The 6,977-nt window shown below is 41.8% G+C and overlaps 1 non-coding gene across 1 annotated transcript; it reads left to right on the top strand.

The window, feature by feature from the left end:
- Positions 1-601: 601 nt before the first annotated feature.
- TRNAY-AUA (transfer RNA tyrosine (anticodon AUA)) lies at positions 602-673 on the top strand. Its single transcript has one exon. It is a non-coding gene; the product is annotated as a tRNA-Tyr (tRNA).
- Positions 674-6,977: the final 6,304 nt, after the last annotated feature.

Below are 6,977 nucleotides of genomic sequence, written 5' to 3'. Positions count from 1 at the left end.
ATGACCAAATCATATATAAAAACAAATCTCTGACCCACCACCTGCAACAACTTGGCCAGGAAATCAACCACCCCCAGGAAGCCAGACTGTGATAAGTCAGACTTGTAGAAAGTCAAACTTCTATCTCCAGTGACAGTCTAGGGAGACAAATAGAAACCCCTATAACAATCAACTTCAAATGGCCAGGATTTGATGAATAATTAACAGCATTCCTAATATTTCCCCATAACCTGGCCACAGGTTTCCCATGCCAACAGCTTCCGATCAGGGCATACCTGAAGCCTTTTTTTCTTTCTACTCCTCTGTCTGCCTTTGGTATTCCGATCTCTTGAAGAAACTTCCACAGTTTGTTGTAATCTACACAGTGAAAGGCTTTGGCATAATTAATGAAGCATAAGTAGATGTGTTTCTGGAATTCTCTTGCTTTTTCAATGATCCAAAGGATGTTGGCAACCTGATCTCTGGTTCCTCTGCCTTTTCTAAATCCAGCTTGAACATCTGGAAGTTCATGATTCATGTACTATTGAAGCCTGGCTTGGAGAATTTTGAGCATTACTTTGCTAGCATGTGAGATGAGTGCAATTGTGGGGTAGTTTGGACTTCCCTGGTGGCTCAGATGGTAAAGCATCTGCCTATAATGCAGGAGACCCAGGTTCGATCCCTGGGTCGGGAAGATCCCCTGGAGAAGGAAATGGTAACCCACTCCAGTATTCTTGCCCGGAAAATCCCATGGATGGAGGAGACTGGTGGGCTACAGTCCATGGGGTCGCAAAGAGATACGACTGAGCGACTTCACTTTCACTTGAACATTCTTTGGCATCACTCTTCTTTTGGATTGGAATGAAAACTGACCTTTTCCAGTCCTGTGGCCGCTGCTGAGTTTTCCAAATTCTGGCATATTGAGTGCAGCACTTTCACAGTATCACCTTTCAGGATTTGAAATATTTCAACTGGAATTCCATCACTTTCACTAGCTGTGTTCATAGTGGTGCTGCCTAAGGCCCACTTGACTTTGAATTCCAGGATGTCTGGCTCTAGGTGAGTGATCACACCATCGTGATTATCTGGGTCATGAAGATCTTTTTTGTACAGTTCTTCTGTGTATTCTTGCCACCTCTTCTTCATATCTTCTGCTTCTGTTCAGTCCATACCATTTCTGGCCTTTATTGTGCCCATCTTTGCATGAAATGTTCCCTTGGTATCTCTAATTTTCTTGAAGAGATCTCCAGTCTTTCCCATTCTATTGTTTTCCTCTATTTCTTTGCATTGATCACTGAGGAAGGCTTTCTTATCTCTCCTTGCTATTCTTTGGAACTCCGCATTCAAATGGAATTATCTTTCCTTTTCTCCTTTGCCTTTCACTTCTCTTCTTTTCTCTTTGGAAGGCCTCCTCAGACAACCATTTTGCCTTTTTGCATTTCTTTTCCTTGGGGACGGTCTTGATCACTGCCTCCTGTATAATGTCATGAACCTCCGCCCATAATTCTTCAGGCATTCTATCAGATCTAATCCCTTGAAACTATTTGTCACTTCCACTGTATAACCGTAAGGGATTTGCTTTAGGTTAGACCTGAATGGTCTAGTGGTTTTCCCTACTTTCTTCAATTTAAGTCTGAATTTGGCAATAAGGAGTTCATGATCTGAGCCACAGTCAGCTCCCAGTCTTGTTTTTGCTGACTGTATAGAGCTTCTCTATCTTTGGCTGCAAAGAGTATAATCAATGTGATTTCAGTATTCACCATCTGCTGATGTCCATGTATAGGGTCTTTTCTTGTGTTGCTAGAAGAGGGTGTTTGCTATAACCAGTGCATTCTCTTGGCAAAACTCTATTAGCCTTTGGCCTGCTTTGTTTTGTACTCCAAGGTCAAATTTACCTGTTACTTCAGGTATCTCTTGACTTCCTACTTTTGCATTCCCATCCCCTGTGATGAAAAGGACATCTATGTTGGGTTAGTTCTAGAAGGTCTTGTAGGTATTCATAGAACCGTTCAACTTCAGCTTCTTCAGCATTACTGGTTGGAGCATAGACTTGGATTACTGTGATATTTAACTTATATGCAGAGTACATCATGAGAAATGCTGGGCTGGATGAAGCACAAGATGGAATCAACACTGCCAGGAGAAATATACAAAAAAAAAAAGAAATATCAATAATCTCAGATATGCAGATGACACCACCCTTATGGCAGAAAGTGAAGAACTAAAGAGCCTCTTGATGAAAGTGAAAGAGGAGAGTGAAAAAGCTGACTTAAAACTCAACATTCAGAAAACTAAGATCATGGCATCTGGTCCCATGACTTTATGTCAAATAGATGGGAAACAGTGGAAAAAGTGACAGACTTTATTTGGGGGGGGGCGGGGGGTGAGCTCCAAAATCACTGCAGATGGTGACTGCAACCATGAAACGAAAAGACACTTGCTCCTCAGAAGAAAAGCTATGACCAACCTAGATTGCATATTAAAAAGCAGAGACATTACTTTGCCAACAAAGGTCCATCTATTCAAAGCTATGGTTTTTCCACTGGTCATGTATGGATGTGAGAGTTGGACTGTAAAGAAAGCTGAGCACCAAAGAACTGATGGTTTTGAAGTGTGGTGTTGGAGAAGACTCTTAGATCCAACCAGTTCATCCTAAAGGAAATCAGTCCTGAATATTCATTTGAAAGACTGATGCTGAAGCTAAAACTCCAATACTTTGGCCACCTGATACGAAGAACTGACTCATTAGAAAAGACTCTGATTCTGGGAAGATTGAAGGCAGGCGAGAAGAGAATGACAGAGGATGAAATGGTTGGATGGCATCACTGACTCAATGGATATGAGTTTGAGTAAACTCCAGGAGTTTGGGATGGACAGGGAGGTCTGGCGTGCTTCAGTCCATGGGGTCACAAAGAGTGGACACAACTTGAGTGACTGAACTGAACTGAACTGTGTTATTGAATGGTTTGCCTTGAAAACAGAGATAATTCTGTCATTTTTTTATTGCACCCAAGTACTGCATTACACCCAAGATCACCTTATCTGCCTCTGGAGAAATCTGTATGCAGATCAAGAAGCAACAGTTAGAACTGGACATGGGACAACAGACCAGTTCAAAATTGGGAAAGGAGTATGTCAAGGCTATATATTGTCAGCCTGCTTATTTAACTTATATGAAGAGTACAGTATGCGAAATGGCAGGCTGGATGAATCACAAGCTGGAATCAAGATTGCCGGGAGAAATATCAATAACCTCAGATATGCAGATGACACCACCCTTATGGCAGAAAGTGAAGAACTAAAGAGCCTCTTGATGAAAGTGAAAGAGGAAAGTGAAAAAGCTGACTTAAAATTCAACATTCAGTAAACTAAGATCATAGCATCTGATCCCATCACTTCATGGCAAATAGATGGGGAAACAATGGTAACAGTGACAGACCTTGTTTTCTTGGGCTCTAAGATCACTGCAGATGGTGAATGCAGCCATGAAATTAAAAGATGCTTGCTCCTTGGAAGAAAAGCAATGACCAACCTAGACAGCATATTAAAAAGCAGAGATATTATTTTGCCAACAAAGTTCTGTCTAGTCAAAGCTATGGCTTTTCCAGTAGTCATGTATGGATGTGTGAGTTGAACCATAAAGAAAGCTGAGCACTAAAGAATTTATGCTTTTATTTTTTAATTTTATTTTTAAACTTTACATAATTGTATTAGTTTTGAATTGATGCTTCTGAACTGTGGTATTTGAGAAGACTTTTGAGATTCCCTTGGACTTCAAGGCAATCAGTCAAACCAGTCCTAAAGGAAATCAGTCCTGACTATTCATTGGAAGGACTGATGCTGAAGCTGAAAGTCAAATACTTTGGCCACCTGATGTGAAGAACTGATTCACTGGAAAAGACCCTGATGCTGGGAAAGATTGACGGCAGGAGGAGAAGGGGACAACAGAGGATGAGATGGTTGGATGGCATCACCAACTCAATGGATATGAGTTTGAGCAAGCTCCAGGAGTTGGTGATGGACAGGGAAGCCTGGCATGCTGCAGTCCATGGGGTCGCAAACAGTTGGACACAACTGAGTGACTGAACTGAACTGTCTGCCTTTAAGTCTCTGCTAAAATACAAGTGACAGTGACTGACTCGCTTACTATAGCAAGCTCTGAATAAATAGCCTTTGCTTGTTTTCATTTGGTTAGTCTACATTTATTTCTACAGTATAAATCTGAGTTTAAAAAGGTGCTCCTGGCTTCAAAGAAGTGGCCCCCAGCACATATCCAGGCTAGTCTATTTAGAACTGATCCACTCTTGGGTACTTTAGTCAAAATGTAAAGAGAAAGACTATGAAGACTGAAATGATTTTTATTTAGATATTATTATCTGTACCTATGCACCCAGTGAACTTCCCTTGTGGCTCAGCTGGTAAAGAATCAACCTGCAAGGTGGGAGGCCTGGGTTTGATCCCTGTGTTGGGAAGATCCCCTCGAGAAGAGAAAGGCTACCCACTCTAGTAGTCTGCCCTGGAGAATTACATGGACTATATAAGTCCACAGGGTCGCAAAGAGTCAGACACAACTCAGCAACTTTCACTTCACTATCTGATTACCTTATCCACTTTCACTTCAGGCACCCAATAGTGAAGATTTCAAAAGGTGGAATCCCCATCTGTCCTGAAATATGTTGCTGACCTCTGTGATGTATACCATGGCTGTGCTGATTTCTTTTACATACTCTAGATAGTTAAACCCTGCTTGATTTACCCAAGGAGCATGTATCTAGTTTTTCCATCAGTCTGAGCTTCCAACTGACACTGTCAATATAGTGACTGTGCACATTCTACTTCTCAGATTAGGTAGGCAGGGCTTGTATATTTTATAAAGGAATATAAAGACTTTTGTCTTCTGTCCAAGGCTAGAATTTCTAGATAACTTCTAATAGTAGTATTTCTTACCTGGAGCCAGGTACCATTTGAGGAAGAAAGGGCAGTAAAGGCAGAGAGGGCAGCATAAGTAAGGTGAGGAGGCAGGGACACGAGAGCAGTGTTGTGCGTTTCATAGGCCTCTAGAAGATGCCATATGCTTTACATCAAACTTCAAATGCAGACTTCCAACTTCTACAAGCTGAGGGAATAGGAGAAGGAAAGACCCTGAAGTGAACTTTGCCCTGAGGGAGGTTTTTAAACACTATTTATTCTTGGGTTCTCTTGCATTAAGGGGACAAGCAACATCTATAGCTGAATATAGAGTTAAACATTTGATTAACCATCTCTTTTAACTCATGCATTAAATCAAAAAATGTACACATGCTATTTCTCTCAGCTAATTATGCTGATAAGTGCTGTCTCATTTGAATAGTTCTTCTTGAATCATAGGTGCATAGGATCAAGCAGTTGACAGAAAAACAGAACATCTTGACTGGAGGCTGACAGCCACAATGACCGTGAATCACGGAAATATCAAAAGAAGTAGCGCCAGCCCAGCAAGGTCTCCTGTTATGTAGTTCTGTGACCCCGACCCTCAAAATTCTCTTTCAATAGATCTGCCTTCTTTTAGAGAGTAGGATGGTAGTCTGCTGCCTTCCTCATTTGCTGGCAAATTAATAAATTTCTCTTTCCTTTATCCTCAAAGCTTTGTCCTCATTATTCTCATTCAGACTCAGAGACAGGAACCGAACTTTTGGTTATACATCCATATAGGCACCACTGAGCTCTCAAGAGCCTCTTGATGAAAGTGAAAGAGAAGAATGAAAAAGTTGGCTTAGAACTCAACATTCAGAAAACTAAGATCATGGCATCTGGTCCCATCACTTCATGGCAAACAGATGGGGAAACAGTGGCTGACTTTATTTTTCTGGGCTCCAAAATCACTGCGGATGGTGATTGCAGCCATGAAATTAAGACGCTTGCTTTATGTTCAACCTAGACAGCATATTAAAGAGCAGAGACATTACTTTGCCAACAAAAGTCTGTCTAGTCAAGGCTATGGTTTTTCTAGTAGTCATGTATGGATGTGAGAGTTGGACTATAAAGAAAGCTGAGCATTGAAGAATTGATGGTTTTGAACTGTGGTGTCGGAGAAGACTCTTGAGAGTCCCCTGGACTGCAAGGAGATCCAACCAGTCCATTCTAAAGGAGATCAGTCCTGGGTGTTCATCGGAGGGACTGATGTTGATGCTGAAACTCCAATACTTTGGCCACCTAATGCGAAGAGCTGACTCATTGGAAAAGACCCTGATGCTGGGAGAGATTGAGGGCAGGAGGAGAAGGGAATGACAGAGGATGAGATGGTTGGATGGCATCACCGACACAATGGACATGGGTTTGGGTGGACTCCGGGAGTTGGTGATGGACAAGGAGGCCTGGCGTGCTGCAGTTCATGGGGTCGCAAAGAGTCAGACACAACTGAATGACTGAACTGAACTGAACTGAACTGAGCTCTCAAGAATTCTCATCTGTTCTCCTTCATGCCCAATGCACAAGGACCAACAGCTCATTTGACTCTAAGTGTGATCATGACATGGTCCAGATGTTCATTTTCAATCTTTGAGGCCTAAATATGTCAGCAAATATTTTCAAGGGGAAGATGAGGTAAGAACAATTATGTGCTAAACATACTTCTCTCTTTGCCTTGCAAATTCCTTCTTTGATATTAATCATGGTTGTTAATATTCATGTCAACATCTGTAACAGAGCTCCTGATTCTGTCAATTTGCAACATATCATTAAAATAGCAGCAATTTTCTTTTTTAAACCTCAAGATTTTTCTGTCCTATATATGTGTGTCTTAGTCACTTAATTGCAACCGAGTCTTTGTGACCCCATGGACTGGAGCCCACCAGACTCCTCTCTGTCCATGGAATTCTCCAGGCAACTGGAGTGGGTTGCCATTCCCTTCTCCAGAGGATCTTCCTGACCCAGGGATCAAACCTGGGTCCCCCACGTTGCAGGCAGATTCTTTACCAACTGAACTACCAGGGAAGCCCTATATATAGGCACTGTAGAAA

The sequence above is a fragment of the Bubalus kerabau genome, chromosome 4 (genome assembly GCF_029407905.1).
Source record: "Bubalus kerabau isolate K-KA32 ecotype Philippines breed swamp buffalo chromosome 4, PCC_UOA_SB_1v2, whole genome shotgun sequence".
Lineage (NCBI taxonomy): Eukaryota > Metazoa > Chordata > Mammalia > Artiodactyla > Bovidae > Bubalus > Bubalus kerabau.
The sequence above is the reverse complement of the archived record's forward strand: the minus strand, read 5'-3'. Positions and strand labels throughout refer to the sequence as shown.